A 20,001-nucleotide genomic window follows, 5' to 3' on the forward strand; every position below is an offset into this window, starting at 1 on the left:
ATTAGTGCTACGCTATCAGATTGTCGTGATCCGTATCAAGTGCTTACTTGGACTTTGTGTATAGCAAGAACTTTACTAGCCGGCCGCGGTGGCCGAGCGGTTCTAGGCGCTTCAGTCCGGAACCGCGCGACTGCCACGTCGCAGGTTCGAGTCCTGCCTCGGGCATGGACATGTACGATGTCCTTAGATTAGTTAGGTTTAAGTAGTTTTGAGTTCTAGGGGACTGATGACCTCAAATGTTAAGTCCCATAGCGCTCAGAGCCATTTGAGCCAAGAACTTAACTGTTTTCATGTCACCTCTCGCTAGCGACATTTGCTGTAATTAAATTTAAGTATTGTTAATTGCTTTATAGAAATAAAACTACTAATGTTAATTGTTTGAATTATTGTAGAGCATTCCGAGATCGCAGCATCCTATGGGCACACTATAAGCAACGAGTGGGCAAGACCTCACAGTAGGCAACCGCATATATCTCTCCATGATGGCACTACTGTCTTGTCTCACAGTGGGATAAATGTTTTAACAGTTGTGATGATTACTTTTGAAATATTAACAGTTTACTCACTTTTTTCGTGTGTCTCATTTTCCTTTGACTGCCCCTTTTATTTCACATCACGATCTTTTCACGATATATATATACAGAAATCAAAGTCGGTATCATAATTTCGCAGCTATAGACGTTAAAAACAATTGCGTACGTCAGACAATTCGCCACATTTGAAACGGTGTTTTCATCCGTCCTCGGAGCCTTCGTGTTCTCGAGCAAAGTCCCGTTCGCGGCCGCGCCTATAATCCGTGCACAGTAGGGGACGTGTAGCGCGGGAGACGAATTACTCGACATACTGCTCCGTATATTCGGCGCTTGGATTCGTTGTCTGCCGTGTTACGTTTATACTTCAAGTTTAATTAAGGAGCGCCAACCTCGCTTTGATCCTCGAGACAGAGCTTAGCCTCTCACTACTGCAAAGTCAATAATTAAAGTCCTATAGCAAACTAATAACACTCAGAAAGATTCCAAGATTCGAAGACTGGACTGGAATATGTGCGACGCTAATAGTTAGTACAGGGTGGCTATAATTAAAGTGCCGCTGATCACAGACGTCCAGTCTCGGCTGTAATTATGGTACAGCAGTGAAACATGGTACATATTCTAATTCGTTAATGCGTAAGCGGTCCAAGCTGGAAAAACTTAATTCCAATTTTGGCCAGCAGGTACAGCTCTGGCGCTGTGGATGCAAGAAAGACTTATAGCAATGTTTTCACTTGTAATGAATTAGGAACGTCGCGTGGGCAGAAAAGGTCAAACAAGAAAAAAAGGTATAAGGTCAATGAAGTGAGAAACGCATAATTTTGATATTATTATTAACTGGCATTTACACAGTGTGTTCAGTACGTACGCTGGAGACGTCGACGAGATGCTGCACAGTGCCAGATTTGCATCTGGTGGCCGAAATTGGAACTAATAGTTTTCCAGTGTAAATCGGTTATACATCAACGCATCAGTATTCTACCAAGTTTCGCTGCAATATGATAACTGCAGAGCACGCTGGACCTCCGAGAGTTGCTGCACTTTAATTATAACCACCTGGCATATCGTCTCTAGCTGGCACCGAGACAGTCAGAAAGAGAAAGGAGAATGCAGGCATTCTTATTGGTTGTTTCCCGGTAATGCAGCTTCTGTATGGTGCTGCTTCCTGTGACCACTTTCAAAAGCTTCTTCCCAGTGGGTATTGGAAAACATTGGCTGTCACGGGAAAATAACTCGCCTTTGACATCAGCCTAGTATACGTACACCAGTCCCCATTTAGGAGGACACCATCATCGTCAGGTTGAATAATGGATCATGACGAACACAGCGACTGTCAGGGAATGACACGGTATCCAATGTTCGTCACAACGCAGCGAAAAGCGCAGCTCGGCACAGTAACCCGTTCTGGATATAAACTGCACGAAAAAGTAAAATGAGGCATCTACACTATTCTGAAGAACATAAGGGTGAGCTAGGTGAAGTAATATAGCATATTACCAACAAGGTGAAAATGAATGGAAGTGCGGAAGCACCTTTCCAGATGTTTTCCAGTCGGATACAGAAAGTTGGACGTCACATATAGCGTGATGTCATAGGGCTGGCCCTGCAATACGAGGCAGTTGAAGCAACGGAAAAAGACATTGTGCCCTATCCAAAGAACTCTTTGCCAACCTTGTTTCGAGTACGGGAGGACGTAGCAGAGCATGCATTGCTGTCTGCAGTAATCATACGCCCTATTAAGATCCGCGTCCCGCATTTTGTAATGTCCAGGGCACCATCATAAATCGAGATGGCTTCGGTATAATTATTTTCTTTGAATAAAAGTGTCATACTATTCGTCTCACTGCGTATTCCTTTCAGTTACCTTCTGTACTAGACCACAGCAGTTCCTTATACACTGAAGAGCCAAAGAAATTGGTACACCGGCCTAATATCGGGTAGGGCCACCGCCAGCACTCTGAAGTGCCCCAACACGACGTGACATGGTCTCGACTAATGTCTGAAGTAGTGCTGTAGGGCATTGTCCATAAGTCCGGAAGAGTACGATGTGGTAGAGATGTCTTCTGAACAGCACTTTGCAAGGCAGCCCAGATATGCTCAATAATGTCTGGGGAGTTTCGTGGCCAGCGGAAGTGTTTAAACTCAGAAGAGTGTTGCTGGAGCCACTCTGTAGAAATTCTGGACGTGTGAGGTGTCACTTTGTCATGCTGGAATTGCCCAAGTCCGTCGGAATGCACAGTGGACACGAATGGATTCAGGTGATCAGACAGAATGCTTTCGTACGTGTCACCTGTCAGAGTCGTATCTAGACGTATCAGGGGTCCCATATCACTCGAACTGCACACGCCCGACACCATTACAGAGCCACCCTCAGCTTGAACAGTCCCCTACTGACATGCAGGTTGTCTCTATAACCGTAAGCGTCCATCCGATCGATACAATTTGAAAATAGACTCGTCCGACCAGGTAACATGTTCGCAGTCCAGTGTCGCTGTTGACTGTTCCAGGCGAGGGGTAAAGCTTTATGTCGTGCAGTCATCTAAGGTCGTTAGATCCTTTATCATTTAGCTGCAATATAGCAGGTCAGCAACTGGAAGCAGTTAATTCCATAAATTATCTGGGAGTAGGCGTTAGGAGTGATTTAAAATGGAATGGCCATATAAAATTAATCGTCGGTAAAGCAGATGCCAGACTGAGATTCATTGGAAGAATCCTTAGGAAATGCAATCTGAAAAAAAAGGAGGTAGGTTACAGTACATTTGTTCGCCCACTGCTTGAATACTGCTCACTGGTGTGGGATCCGTACCAGATAGGATTGATAGAAGATATAGAGAAGATCCAAGGGAGAGCAGCGCGCTTCGTTACAGGATCATTTAGTAATCGAGAAAGCGTTACGGAGATGATAGATAAACTCCAGTGGAAGACTCTGCAAGAGAGACGCTCAGTAGCTCGGTACGGGATTTTGTTGAAGTTTCGAGAACACACCTTCACCGAGGAGTCAAGCAGTATATTGCTCCCTCCTGCGTATATCTCGCGAAGAGACCATGAGGATAAAATCAGAGAGATTAAAGCCCACGCAGAGGCATACCGACAGTCTTTCTTTCCACGAACAATACCACACTGGAATAGAAGGGAGAACCGATGGAGGTACTCAAAGCACCCTCCGCCACACACTGTCAGGTGGCTTGCGGAGTATGGATGTAGATGTAGATGTAGATTCGCCGGCCGGAGTGACAGAGGGGTTCTAGGTGCTTCAGTCTGGAACCGAGCGACCGCTACGGTCGCAGGTTCGAATCTTGCCTCGGGCATGGATGTGTGTGATGTCGTTAGGTTAGTTAGGTTTAAGTAGTTCTAAGTTCTAAGGGGACTGATGGCCTCAGAAGTTTAGTCCCATAGTACTCAGAGGTACCAAAGGTATTCGAGTGGGCCTTCGGCTCCGAAAGCCCGTATCGATGATGTTTCGTTGAATGGTTCGCACGCAGACACTTGTTGATGGCCCAGCACTGAAGTCTGCAGCAACTGGCGGAAGGGTTGCACTTCAGTCACGTTGAACGATTCTCGTCAGTTGTCGTTGGTCCCGTTCTTGAAGGATCTTTTTCCGGCCGCAGCGATGTCGGAGATTTGTTAAAACCGGATTCCTGATATTCACGGTACACTCGTGATATGGTGGTACGGGAAAATCCCCACTTCATCGCTACCTCGGAGATGCTGTGTCCCATCGCTCGTGCGCCGAGTATAAAACCACGTTCAAACTCACTTAAATCTTGATAACTTGCCATTGTAGCAGCAGTAACCGATCTAGCCACTGCATCAGACACTTGCTGTCTTTCATAAGAGTTCGCAGCACCTTCTTCTGCCGTTTACATATATCTGTATTTGAATACGCGTGGCTATAACTTTGGCGCTTCAGAACATGTATGGACCAAGTTTCATCGAACTGTGTCACTTGGCAGTGACAGATCGTGCGAAAGTTACTTTGGTCCTCAGGTTTTGCGCACCAGTGTACTTAGAGCGGTCTCCCTCGGTTGCCTCACAGAAATCGGCGGGGTCGCCTGTGCAGCGAGTTATCCGAAGCTCGGCAGGCACGCCTGCCGCCCGAGTGCGGGGGCGGGCACGGCGGCGTCCGCGGCCGGCCGCGGCTGCGGAATGCGGCGCGTGCCGCCTTGACCTTTGGCCGCGCGGCGCCCGCCGGCCGCGCCACAACGCTCCCCATTATGCGACTGCCAGCCGCCACCAGTTTCCCCGTCGCGTCGTCCGTAGAATATCTTTCCTCCGATTTAATGCTGCCCAGAGCCTACCTTTATCTCCCTTTTTTGACATCCGTATGGAATTGGATTTCCGATCCAGTTCGCATCACCCTCCTCCTCCCCCCCCCCCCCTCGCCCCTCACGCTCACTCTCAGCAGTGGCGAAACTAAGTAGTTCGGCATCCAGTGTGGAGTCTTAACTTGTCACACTCATCCCCATCCCTCACCCCCACACTCCCTCAATATATTAAAGAAGAATCAGAATTTTTTAGGGGAAAGCAGTTTTTTGATAAACATTGTTAAGCAACCAAACTATCGAGGCGTAGCTCCTGTCACTTGTTAGGACGATATCGTTACAGACATGAATCATCGACAGATGTCACCAGCTGACATGGACCTGAGTTACAGAGCTGCTCGTAGTTGTACTAGTAGGCGGCAGAGGTCAGCAGTTGACGGACAGTGCTAGTAGTCGTAGTCAAAACAATGTTGTAAAGTTATGTTTGATTAATATTTAATGTATTTGGATAATTATAATTGTTTTATATGTGTAGTAATTAGCAGTGTGAGTGTTGTATGAGTGAAGAAGAACAGAAGCAAATGAAAATTGTTTTGTTTATTCACGAAGTACCAGTTAAACTATACTTAAATGTGCAGTCAGTTTATGATACTAATAAATCGTCAGTAGAACACAAATTAATCGGTAATTTCAGAAGGAGTAATTTTATATTTGATACTTTTCTAAATTTATTTATTTAGCAATTGCCATAGAAAGAAATGTTTTACTATGATTAGTCATTGAACTAAAGCGTGGGTTAGCGCGGGATAATACTGCAACCTGATTTGCTGTTTGTGATATCAGCCAATCAGAAAAATGCAGGCTCGCGCCAATCTATGCTGGGAACAAAGCCTTTGGTGTAATCTAGGGGAGTCGGGGCTGAGGGTTCGAACTAGTAACATCTCATTGAAAGCAGCTCCGACGAAAGTACTGTAAATCGCGGAAAAATGCTAATTACGAGTTCGCGAAGTAGTTCAAATGGTTCAAACGGCTCTGAGCACTATTGAACTTAACATCTATGATCATCAGTCCCCTAGAACTTAGAACTACTTAAACCTAACTAACCTAAGGACATCACACAACACCCAGTCATCACGAGGCAGAGAATCGCGAAGTAGTACAAAGTGCATTTAAGTGAACGGTATAGTGGAAGTCGTGTGGAATTTCGAACGGAATATCAAAATTACTGCTTTTGACTGTTAGTTAAAAGCGCGTGGCGTGTTGTGCGATCTAAGACTGGAACAGGTATTACGTGTAGAGCAGAGTGCACAACATTTGAGCGAGCATTTTCATAACTAAACGATCCGGTGAACTCTATTAACTTCGGTAACGGGTGTAAATACCATAAACTGGCTACGTGTGTGATTGTGGTGTGTGTGTGAACTTTACATTATGTTGCCATTTAGTACGGACTTGGCAGTATTAACTGTGATCTTAATCGTAAAAATATACCTGAAAATTTACATTGCCAAGTTAAAACTTTTATTTCAATAGCTAGCCACATCCCGTTTACCGGACAGTTCTATGTAAGTTGCGACCTGCAATAGACAGTAGTGGTCTAGTATTTTCTACTACAGCTTTTAGCTAGACAAATGAACATTGCTGGACACTGGCAGGGCGGTAAACAGTAGCTTGCCGCGCCGCAGTAAAATGTTAAAAATGAGTAAAAAGGAATTAATAATGAAGCACTATAAACAAACAAAGATCTTCTTGCTGATAGGCGACTTTAACATGTAGTTTAGAATCACTTTCTTCTTTGTCTTGCGAAAATTTTGAAATTGTGTCCTCAAAATTCATACCTTCAGATTCAGTATTTTCGACGACAAAATTGCCAAGCTGCAGGGTCGAGTTTGACTCGTAGTAGACGTAAGATAATTGTTATTAATTTCAGTTTCGAAAAAATTCTGTCACATGACACTATCGAAACACACGAAATTAAGAAAAATTCTAATACCAAAATGAGGTTGGGGACAGATTCAGTAAATTCATATTCAAAGAACGAACTGTTAGAATGTTAAAGATCTCCAATCAAGAGACCCCTCTTTTGGAACTCTGGCAGCTGGCAGAAATTTTCCTGGGCGTGGAATTTCTGCAAGCACAAATGTTCAGAAACCTCATCGTATTGTCAACGAAACATTTTAAAGTCCTAGGTAGTTCTGTTCTTGAGCTTTTAATTAGACTGTGGGGCTCTAAAACATAAAAGCTGTCCTGATATATTATCCGTTATCATCTTCTATAAACCATTTAATGACATCGGACTTCTCCTCACACCTTTCATTCGCGATGCCTTCTGAAGGCAGCAGCGCAGTTGCCGCCGTTCACTTAAAACAGTTCCACTAACAGTGTACGGTCTCTCTTTTCGATAGCCTCACGTTCCTTTTTAGTCGTCGGTCTTCTGACGGGTTCGATGCTGCCCGCCACCAATTCCTCTAGTGTGCCAACATCTTCATGTCACAGTAGCACTTGGAACCTACGTCCTCAATTATTTGCTGCATCTATTCCAACCTGTGTCTTCCTCTACAGCTCCCTCTAGTACCATGGAAGTCAGCCCCTAACGTCTTAATAGATGTCGTATCATCCTGTCCCTGTGTTTTCCACACATTACTTTCCCCTCAGATTCTGTGCATAATCTCTTCATTCCTTATCTTATCAGTCCCCCTAATTTTCAACTTTCATCTGTACCACCACATCTCAAATGCTTCCATTCTCTGCTGCTCCGGTTTTCTCAGAGCCCATGTTTCACTACCACACAATACTGTGTTCCAAACGTCTTTTCTCAGAAATTTCCTCCTCAAATTAAGGCCTATGTTTGATACTAGTAGACTTCTCTTGGGCACGAATGCCCTTTTTGCCAGTGCTAGTCTGCTTTTGAGGTCCTCCTTGCTCCGTCCGTCATTTGTTATTGGATGAGGAATTAGCCAGTCTGACCCCAAAACCAAATAATTATCTTATCTTTGTTGAGACTTTGCGAAAGGTATCTAGACGCTGTATTCCTAGGGGCTGCAGACAACACTATATCCCAGGGCTCTCAAATGCCTCAAAGGACATCCTGGAGAAGTATCAAGTATTGTTCGCGGAAGACCCATTCAGCGACGAAACCATCACCTGCGGCACAGCTTTAATGTCAGCCCTCAGCGAGGCACGCGAGAAGAAGTGGATAGCAACCCTAGAAAGAATGGATATGTCCCACAGTAGCAAAATAGCCTGGAACCTGATTAAGAAACTGGATGGTGACCCAAGGCTAAGCAAGGCCCCGGCCAACGTAACTCCAAAACAGGTGGCCAACCAACTCCTTCTAAACGGGATGTTCAACTCCAAACGTCAGAAAATTAAAATCACACGCCTACTGCCAACGGGAAACACCAACTTCCAGAAACCTTAACATGAGAGAGTTGAACAATGGCATAAATACCATGAAGAATGGGAAAGCCGCTGGGTTTGATGATATTTGCGCGGAACAGATTAAAAACTTCGGCCTTGGCGCCAGGGACTGGATACTTGGGCTTTTTAACGTGTGCCGTGAAACCTTTCAAATCCCGAAACTGTGGAGGAAGTCAAAAGTGGTGGCTCTCCTTAAACCCGGGAAGGACCCAGAGTCTCCGAAGAGCTATCGACCCATAACCCTTCTCTGCCACGTGTTTTTAGCTCTATGAAAGATTGATCCTCAACAGAATAGAGAAGATCGTTCACTCGAAGCTAATTCCACACCAAGCAGGTTTTAGACCTGGAAAGTCCTGTACCAGTCAAATTCTGGCATTGACGGAACATATCGAGGATGGGATTGAGAATAAACTAATCACCGGGCTGGCACTAGTCGACCTAAGTTCCGCCTATGATACAGTAGATCATCGGACATTACTGCATAAAATCTACGAGACCCTGAAAGACTATCACCTAGTCAAGATAATCGAATCCCTGCTCCATAGACAGTTCTTCGTAATGCTTGAGGGGAAAAAGAGTCGATGGCGGAATCAGAAAAATGGGCTCGCCCAAGGGAGCGTGTTGGCGCCAATCCTATTCAACATATATACAAATGACCAACCAACTCCAGACAAAACCAAAACTTTTGTATATGCAGACGACCTGGCAATAACAGTTCAAGGCAACAGGTTTGAAGCCATCGAGGAGAAACTAGAAACCGCCCTTTCTATAATGTCAACTTACTACAAAAAGAATTCTCTAAAACCCAATCCCTCCAAAACCCAAGTGAGTGCATTCCATCTGAACTCGAGGCAGGCAAAGTACAGGCTCAATGTTACCTGGGATGGGACATTACTAGAACACACAAATACTCCCACCTACCTTGGCGTCGTGCTGGACAGAACATTGACATACAAATATCATTGCGAAAAAACACGCAAAAAAGTAGAAGCACGAAATTCCCTAATAAGAAAGCTGTCCAACAGCAAATGGGGTGCCAAACCTACCGTGGTCAGAACTTCAGCCCAAGCTTTGCGCTTCTCAACTGCCGAATATGCCTGCCCGGTATGGTGCAGATCCGCCTACGCAAAAAAGGTAGATATTAGCTTGAATGAAACATGCAGGATAGTGACAGGCTGCATGAAACCTACCCCCATAGAAAATCTTCACAGGGCCGCAGGTTCAGGTTTCACAAACCCTGACTCACGTAGGAAAGCCCATGAACACACCGAGAAGCTAAAACAAACCTTTGATGCCCGTCACTCAATATTTGGCCTAGAGTGTGGCCCCAACAGACTCAAATCCAGACGCCGTTTCCTAAGTTGCGCCTTAGATGAGCCCCCCCATCTACTATCCACTAAGAGAGGACACACCAAGCGGCGTTTCTGGTGATTGGAAAACCTGGAGAATGCTTAACCGCATCAGAACTGGGGTGGCTCCTGTGAAATCTAATCTGATCAAATGGTGTTTGTTGGACGAAAATGACGACAAATGCGACTGCGGCACTCGACAGGACATGGAACATCTCTTACAATGCCCTGCCTGCCCGCACAGGTGCACCCTCGACGATATATGGCTGGCTAAAGAAGAAGCATTGGACATTGCCCAATATTGGGCAAACATATTTTAGTTTCCGGACACGAAAAAGTAAAAGTAAGTTTGTTATTTTGCTGCCTAGTGAGCAGAATTCCTTAACGTCAACTACTTCCTGGCCATCAATTCTGATGTTAAGTATCTCGCTGTTCTCATTTCTGCTAGTTCGTACTACATTCGTCTTTTATCGATTTACTCTCAATCCGTATTCTGTACTCATTAGATTTTCCATTCCATTCAGCAGATCATGTAATTCTTTTTCACTTTCACTCAGGATAGCAATGTCATCAGCGAATCGTATCGTTGATACCCGTTCACCTTGAATTTTAATACAACTCCTGAACCTTTTTTTATTTGCATCATTGCTTTTTCGATGTACAGATCGAACAGCAGAGGCGAAAGACTACACTCTTTTTAATCCGAGCATTTCGTTCCTGGCCGTCCATTCTTATTATTCTCTCTATAGTGCCAGCCTTATACATTCTACGCACCAACGAGAATAACCTTTTTGTTATCACTTCCCCTAACGATTTTACAAATTCTGATGGAACGTTATCGATCCCGTCTGCTTTACTTGAGCTTAAGTCGTCTGAAGCTCTCTTAATCTCTCACGTTACGACTTGTCAAATGACAGCGTGGATGTCGTACAAACAGTGTACGGCGCCAGATTTCCACCTGGTGACCACAACTGGAACTGATTTGTTAGTGGAAATCGGTTCTGAATTAACGCTGTAGTACATGTATGAAGTTTTGCTGCCACACGATAATTACAGCCCACACTGAACCTCCATAAATATTTGCCCTTTAATTATAACCATCTTGTATTTGGAACTCATGGGAATGAAAAATAATCAACAATTTTCAGTTCTTTGTGTTGTGCTCATACCCTTTGTTTTTTATTTTAATATTCAAATAAAAAAAATAGGATTTCAGCTTCAACTGTGTATTAATTGCATTTCGGAGAGAGCATTAAGTTTAACAGGTGTTCCGCTTATGATCAAAATTAAGAAATCATTGGAAATGTAGTGTTCGATAGCCCAGTTCAAAAAAAAAATGGTTCAAATGGCTCTGAGCACTATGGGACTCAACTGCTGTGGTCGTAAGTCCCCTAGAACTTAGAACTACTTAAACCTAACTAACCTAAGGACATCACACACATCCATGCCCGAGGCAGGATTCGAACCTGCGACCGTAGCGGCCATGCGGTTCCAGACTGTAGCGCCTTTAACCGCTCGACCACTCCGGCCGGCTGATAGCCCAGTACCAAGTTCCTTACATAACGGTGACATTTCTTCTTTTCCTTGACTACAAGCCGAAAGGGATACTAGAGGGAATGCGGGCTGTAACACGTTTTTGGTAAGGCGGCCAGCACTAGTATTGTCATCTCACGCGTATCTCCAGGAAACAGATCGATTTACGAAGATTTTTCGACCTCTTAAAATGTCTTAGGAAACCTCGGGCTAAGTAGTTTGCCGTTTTCAATAACGCATTGTGATTGCCTAGGAAATTATACTCAGCCAACCTGATTTTTTTAAAAAAATGCTGAGGCAGAAGGGACGAGGCGAGGCAGAGCGTTCGACAACGTTAACAAACACCAGCAAGCGCGCCAGAGCTGGTGGGATGTTTTTGCGATTTCTGATACACGCAATGGTCGCAGCGCTCGGATTCCACTGTTGTACATAGCACCTCCGTACAACTCGAGGCTGGCACGCGAGCTGCTGTTGCATCGGAGAGGGAGTTCGTGCCGGCTCTACGTGGGAGGGCGCGGGCGGGCACTTTATGCGGGTTTTCGGTGATAATTTCTGATGGGGCACGGCGGGGGGCGGCTCGGCCCAGGAATTATCGCGCGTCATAAATACGGCGCAGGGAACCCCGCCGTGAACCCCGCGCGATGCCTCCCCACACACACTTTCCGACATTACCTCTCCCTTCTCTGTGGCCTTTAGTTCCCTAATCAATTTATTTCCTCTTCCTCTCCCTGAAAAACTACAGGTGTGAAGTTATCGTATTTCCTTCAAACAATCGTTCGTCCTATTACTTTCTAAGTGTATTTTCCAACATTGTTTTCAAGAGTAGTTCCGTTAAAGTGCAGACGCTTCCTCTTGAGACCGCCTAAGCTACCAGTCACCAGCTGACTGAACATTTTGGGACCCCTTTCTTCTATGAACTATGATTACTTTTTCTCCGTATGTGGTTGTAGTATGTAGGAGTAATCATACTTGTAACGTGCTGTTATATGCGGAAAGATGTATTGCTTGATTAAGCAAACGGGGTAAAACTGGTAGATTCCATAAACTTGTTAAAAGACGTAGGCATTTTTTTATATACAGAGTGACCCAAAAGTCCGTCAACATTTGAAACTGTCTCTAATTCTCGGAATAATATAGGTAGAAATTTAAAAATTGACACATATGCCTGAAATGACATGGCGTTTTATTGAAACCAGAAATGGGTGCAACTAGTGGTCAACAGATGGCGCTGGACAGCAACAGGTCAGTGACGCCGCATGAGAATCGGGAATAAAGTGAACCGTAGTGAGAGAAGGAGTAGCATCATCCGTAGCCTTGCTGATAAACGCCTGCTGGGTGGTACGAGTTTTATGCAGGATGACGCTCCACCGCATATTGCAATAAGTGCGAAAGATGTCTTCCGTACATCGGTTGGTGAGGATCACATGCTGAACCACCACATCCGCCATGCTTGGCGTCCCAGGTCCCCAGACCTCTATCTCTGTGCTGATTGGTTCTGCGATTACCTGAAGTCGCACAAGTCTAACGTGACCGTCCGACCTCGTTATGGATGCTAAAAGACAACATCCGACGGCAATTTCTCACCATAACTATTGATTTACTGTACGTTGCTGTTGACAGATTGTTCCTCGACTGCAGGTATTTTTGACGATTGACGGCCGACGTGTTGTACATTTGTTATAAAGAACATCGTCTTCGCCGGAAATTAATTGTTATGCGAATTATTGCTTTTATATCATATGAAGCGCCAACTGCTGGTATTTTTGTGTTCTATTTTTGTTTCAGTACTATGTCATTTCAAGATGTGCGTCAATTTTTCCCTCTCTATTTACATTATTCCGTGAAGTATTGAATTTTCAAGTGTTAGCGGACTTTGGGTTTCCCTGTACATGTAAATGATGCTCAACAAGAGGTATATCTACTACCAAAAATCACAAAATTTATCATACCGTAAGCTGAAAATGAAATTTTAAGAAAAAAATGATAAACAGGGGATAGTAGATGGAAAGACGATGTTAAATGATAACATAAAATGGAGGAACCAATGACGCTATCTGTAGTAAGATGTACTACGACACAATCATATATAAATACGTATGATACGATGTAGAGTGGAATGTGGAATAAATTTAAATGTGCTCTTGAGTCCTAACCTAACCACCGTTTCAGAAATTGCAACATACTCCGAAAGAAGCACCAAACTTACAAGACCATAATGGTTCTAAGAGTCACTGCTGTTCGGTCCAGTCGCAACAACTTAAGCTGTGTCTTACGTTCTACCTACCTAACTACCACCTGTAAAATCACTACAGAACTATAACCACATACTTCCCGCATAGCGGCCCTGTGTCTTAACAATAGCGCGAATGTATGAAAAGACACAAATATGAGTGATACCAATATTTAACGCTAAACTGAGCGAAAATCTTCTAAAGTGATGATAAAATTTCAACATCCAGCTGCATGATTTTATGTACACTCCTGGAAATGGAAAAAAGAACACATTGACACCGGTGTGTCAGACCCACCATACTTGCTCCGGACACTGCGAGAGGGCTGTACAAGCAATGATCACACGCACGGCACAGCGGACACACCAGGAACCGCGGTGTTGGCCGTCGAATGGCGCTAGCTGCGCAGCATTTGTGCACCGCCGCCGTCAGTGTCAGCCAGTTTGCCGTGGCATACGGAGCTCCATCGCAGTCTTTAACACTGGTAGCATGCCGCGACAGCGTGGACGTGAACCGTATGTGCAGTTGACGGACTTTGAGCGAGGGCGTATAGTGGGCATGCGGGAGGCCGGGTGGACGTACCGCCGAATTGCTCAACACGTGGGGCGTGAGGTCTCCACAGTACATCGATATTGTCGCCAGTGGTCGGCGGAAGGTGCACGTGCCCGTCGACCTGGGACCGGACCGCAGCGACGCACGGATGCACGCCAAGACCGTAGGATCCTACGCAGTGCCGTAGGGGACCGCACCGCCACTTCCCAGCAAATTAGGGACACTGTTGCTCCTGGGGTATCGGCGAGGACCATTCGCAACCGTCTCCATGAAGCTAGGCTACGGTCCCGCACACCGTTAGGCCGTCTTCCGCTCACGCCCCAAGATCGTGCAGCCCGCCTCCAGTGGTGTCGCGACAGGCGTGAATGGAGGCACGAATGGAGATGTGTCGTCTTCAGCGATGAGAGTCGCTTCTGCCTTGGTGCCAATGATGGTCGTATGCATGTTTGGCGCCGTGCAGGTGAGCGCCACAATCAGGACTGCATACGACCGAGGCACACAGGGCCAACACCCGGCATCATGGTGTGAGGAGCGATCTCCTACACTGGCCGTACACCACTGGTGATCGTCGAGGGGACACTGAATAGTGCACGGTACATCCAAACCGTCATCGAACCCATCGTTCTACCATTCCTAGACCGGCAAGGGAACTTGCTGTTCCAACAGGACAATGCACGTCCGCATGTATCCCGTGCCACCCAACGTGCTCTAGAAGGTGTAAGTCAACTACCCTGGCCAGCAAGATCTGCGGATCTGTCCCCCATTGAGCATGTTTGGGACTGGATGAAGCGTCGTCTCACGCGGTCTGCACGTCCAGCACGAACGCTGGTCCAACTGAGGCGCCAGGTGGAAATGGCATGGCAAGCCGTTCCACAGGATTACATCCAGCATCTCTACGATCGTCTCCATGGGAGAATAGCAGCCTGCATTGCTGCGAAAGGTGGATATACACTGTACTAGTGCCGACATTGTGCATGCTCTGTTGCCTGTGTCTATGTGCCTGTGGTTCTGTCAGTGTGATCATGTGATGTATCTGACCCCAGGAATGTGTCAATAAAGTTTCCCCTTCCTGGGACAATGAATTCACGGTGTTCTTATTTCAATTTCCAGGAGTGTATATAGGAGCAGTATAGCTTTAAGGCCATCAAAGAAGTAACTATTTAATTATTCGTATTTTCTGATTCAACTACATTTCAGGAATTCTATTCTATGTACTAGAGCTGCTATTGTTTTTTATTTATTATTCAGCATTCTGTTTCAGTCTATATTGGGGAATTTTCAGGCTCTCTGTATTACAAAGGAAATAAAATTTCTATATTGGGTAATTTCATTACGCAAGACTTGGAATGAGAAAAAATGGGTTGAAACGAAAGCATTTAGAGTATCTCACGCTGCTCTGTACAAAAATAAAGACTCTTTATTCATTTCATCATCATTTCAAAACGCAAGAGGTAGAAATGAGTTTACTTATAAAGCCAGCATCCTTAGCTAACAATGAGTGAGATGCTGGCTTCTTAGCAACCCACTATGCATAGAAATAGAGGCGTATTCCCAAAACGTTCCCAATAACGTGTGACTACCTAAACATGCTTTTTCCTCGTAGAAAATATTGAATCGTGTTCCTACTGTCAAAGAAGAATTCTTCGTGGTTTCACTCATGCCTGCGACTTAAATAGGCTTCAAAAGCATCACGGGTCATTAGGCACCACCAACATGCATATATTCCTTGTGGGAACTAGTTTCATGATTTTGTCATAATTACTTCGTAAGCATCATTTCATCGTAGTCATTATATCAAGTACATTACTCATACGATAAGCTTTAACGACCTTTTTTGAAGCTGCACCTCCTATGCGCCTTCTCTGTAACTGCTGGTTGCATTAAATGACAGAGCCAGGTGGCTTAGCGGTAAGATACCGGACTCTTGCTGGGAAGGAGGGCATTTCAAATTCTCGTTGAACCATTCAGACTTACGTTTTCCGTAATTTGTCAGATAGCTTAAGGTCAATAAGGCGTATGCGAGGTGGCACGTGTGATTTTGTTCCCTACTCTTTCCGAATCTGAACTTATGCTCCATCTGTAATAACGCCATCGTCGACGTGCAGATATACCCTAGTTATCCTTACTTTCTTGATATTAAATAACATGAATTCGTTTACAATTGTTGGTTTCAATAAAAGAACTTATGTTGCAACAGGTATTGATTTGGACTCATTGGATCCTTTCAGCGCTGTGTACATACGCGGAGCAGATGACTGATGCACGTATAGTTTATAGTGTGTTATTCGTGGGGCTAAAACAATTTGTCAGTAAACATCATATACCTATGGAAAAGCACTCGCCGGTCCACAGGGTCAGCGACTTGATACGCCCGACGGAACACCAATAATAACGCCTTACCCTCACTTTACGAATCATTTGGCGTTTATCCGAGACCAGTGGCAAACTATCCGCCAACAAGGAACTGTAAGCCGGTTCTTGTTTTCTTCTTGCCTCCTTAATGATGAACATTCTTCGCTATCGGTTTCTGAAACGGCAATCTTACTGCATTCATATTAGTAGTGTAGTGAATTATTGAATTAGATGTAAATTTATGCCACTGGGAGACCTGTTTCGCAGAACGCGGTCGACCGCTGACGAATAATCAACCGCATCCACTCCTTGCACTTCCTCGTCCCACTGAAACCAACATCCACGCATGTCTTTCTTCTGGTTGCTAAAGATGTGAAAATCACACGTTGAAAGATCCGGCTGTATGGATGAAGTTGCATTATTTTCAAACCAAATCGCTGAAGCGTAGCCATCGTCCGACTGATAACATACGTGGTGACTTCTTTTGAATGGAAAAAAGCTCTATTGTCCCGTTGTGCCGGGTGTTTGGTTTTCATTTGACTACCTTTCATATTTATAAATTCTCCAACGGTTTCTGCAAGCGTTATAGGTTTTAGTGTCGCTGAACTCTCATACTCGTCCAAGAAAGCAGGTGGGTGCGAGTCAGAGTGCTGATACCGAGCGAGGTGGCGCAGTGGTTAGCACACTCGACTCGCATTCGGGAGGACGACGGTTCAATCCCGTCTCCGACCATCCTGATTTAGGTTTTCCGTGATTTCCCTAAATCGTTTCAGGCAAATGCCGGGATGGTTCCTTTGAAAGGGCACGGCCGATTTTCCTTCCCAATCCTTCCCTAACCCGAGCTTGCGCTCCGTCTCTAATGACCTCGTTGTCGACGGGACGTTAAACACTAACCACCACCACCACCACCATCAGAGTGCTGTTGTGACTGCCTGGAGCTTGCCTAGCCGCCGCTGCAGACACCCCTTTTCTTTAGAGACGTTGTATATGTACCTTTCACACAACTTGCACCATTCTCAGTGCGACGAACAACAGGAAGATGTTCGTGACAAACTTTGACAAGCTGTTGCCCTCTGACGCTACAGCCGTTCTCTAAGTATATTGTGGCGCTGCATCCCCACTGAATTTCGTTGCACCACTTTGAAGTGCAGCGCCACCGCAACTCTGGTCTTGTGTACACCGCTCAAAATCATTCCACGAAATTCGAACATGATCCGAAGCAGTAGAGGGTACTTTTGCTTTTTCAGCCTTGCTGATTGCCGCCCTCCTGTGGCGTCGTCACGCTGGAGTGCAACATTAACGTGTGCGTGAATAAAACGGCATGGAGTCCCTTTAAGACTCCCCAGTTAGGCCACACCCTGGTTGCAATCCAAACAAGTTTGTTGAGCACGTTACAGATGGATGAGTTAGAAACTTCGACAGCAGCTCAGCCTGGCGGCTGCTCTTGCACTTGATGGTAAGCGAACTACTCCTAAGGGGTGTCGAAGGGTAAGTACCCTTTGCTGCTCCGGACCACGTTCAAATTTCGTCGAATGGCTTTGAGCGGTCTCCTGCGGCTCCAACCTGTACAGGAGAAGAAAGTTGAGGTCGCGCTACACTCCAAAGGAGTGCGATCACGTTCCTTGGGGATGCAGCCCTTACAGAAGGTTTGAAACGTCCGCGGGTGTTGGCAGTATCAGTGGTTGTGAAGAACGTCTTCCTTATGCTCACCACACTGCGAATCCTCGTTTCAACCGCGAAATGGATAAGGATCAACGCCCCGGAGAAAGGGGTGGTTTCATTTACGGCATTTATGCCACCCGCTGAGTCTTTGTCGTGTCGATTCTGAGCGACGGTGGGTCTGAAATGGCTTCCTTAGCCACTCGTAAGAAAACTGCGTGATTTCTGACCTTCAACACAGAGGCTTCTAAAGGCGGGGTCAAATGTGGTTAAGAGGGGATGTGAAGACTTTCCCATTCTGTGACACATCCACAATGGCTTTGGGCAGATCTGTGGTGAAATTTGGTGCCAATGTGACATCACCAAATCACTTTACACAGCACATGATCTAAGCTCTGAGCTGTTTTCCGCATGTGTCGACACCTTGCTGTTTCAAGCGTCGTCTAGCCGTGGGTGACGCTTTCGCACCATTACGGAAGCGGGCTGTAGGCACTTTTGAGCCAAATTTCAAACTTATGTAAGGCAATCAAGTAGTTTTCAAAAAGTGGTACTTTAATTCTGTTGTGCATTGTAGTAGGATGTCCCGCGTAGTCGTTCCCCCTGCGGGTTCGGGGGTAAGAATAGGCCCGCGGTATTCCTGCCTGTCGTAAGAGGCGACTAAAAGGAGTCTCAACTGATTCGGCCTTTAATATGATGGTCCCCATTGGGGTTTAACCTCCATTTTTACAAATTCAACAGAAGTACGAGCCTTTTGGGGAAGGACACCTTACGTGGTGCACCACCAGTCCTCTGTGCCCTAAGACCTTGGCACTCTTTATCGTCTTGGCGTCGTAACTGCACCCTCCATCCCTCATTTTGGGTATGCACACCTGATGGATTGTGTAAGTTACGCCCTTAGTACGTCACCATCTGCAGCTACGATCACTATGGACTACCCATGGCACCCAAAATCCAGCACGGTAGCCAGCCCGTTGTGGTGGGGTCGTCATGTACCCTCTAGGTTGTAGCCCCCTGACAACACGGGGATCGTACTGCCGATGCCTGAGCTGACGCCTCCCCACGTAAGCCAAGGAGTAGATGACCGTCTCTCTGGGGCATCGGGACTCCCGGCAACGGCCATCCTGCCAGGTGGCCTTTGCTGTGGCTGGGTGGCGCCCGTGGGGAGAGCCCCTGGTCAGAGTGGGTGGCATCGGGGCGGATTCCCCGCAATGAAGCGGGTGAAATCTCAATCTGCTGGTCGCCTGACCGCCAATGTCTCTAAGCGTAGTAAGGTGGAATTTAACGCTGTGGCATATAACCCCAACTCGTTCCCTTCCCTCGCCACACCATTTGAGGAACGTAGGGCTGCAGACAGACAGGAGCCGTATTCACCGCGATACCTTGTATGCAGCAGAACTGATGGGGATTTATTTTTGGGGACTAAGCCTCTTTTCTTTGTGCACAATCTCGATGATAAGTTTGGGGAAGTGTCGTCTCTTTGCAAAATGAGGAGCGGGGCCATTCTGATACAAGCAGCTTCATCTGCACAGTCACGGGCATTACTCGCCTGTGAGAAGCTCGGTGACATCCCCGTTACCGTCACTCCCCATAAGTCCTTAAATTTGGTCCAGGGGATTATTTTTCATAAAGATCTACTGCTACAGTCTGATGACGAGCTACGGGAGAACCTGGCACGACGAGGTGTACACTTTGTCCGTCGTGTCTTTAGGGGGCCCAAGGATAATAGGGCCGCTTCATTCTGGCCTTTGAGGACGACTGCTTGCCTGAGAAGGTCGAGGTCATGATCTACCGGTGCGATGTCAAGCCCTATGTCCTGCCCCCTATGCGATGCTTCCAGTGCTGGAAATTCGGACACATGTCCTCCAGGTGCACTGCCAGCCCCACGTGTCGTGATTGTGGACGACCTTCACATCCTAATGCTCCATGTGCTCCGCCTCCCACCTGCATTAACTGTGGGGAGCATCATTCTCCCTGCTCACCAGACTGTGAAGTCTACCAACGAGAGCGGAAGATACAAGAAATTAAGACCTTGGACCGTTTAACTTACCAAGAGACAAAGAAGAAGCTGGAACGACTCAACCCCACACCTATGTTGAGGAGTTATGCTATCGTC

This window comes from Schistocerca americana, chromosome 3 (genome assembly GCF_021461395.2).
Source record: "Schistocerca americana isolate TAMUIC-IGC-003095 chromosome 3, iqSchAmer2.1, whole genome shotgun sequence".
NCBI classification, from domain to species: Eukaryota; Metazoa; Arthropoda; class Insecta; order Orthoptera; family Acrididae; genus Schistocerca; species Schistocerca americana.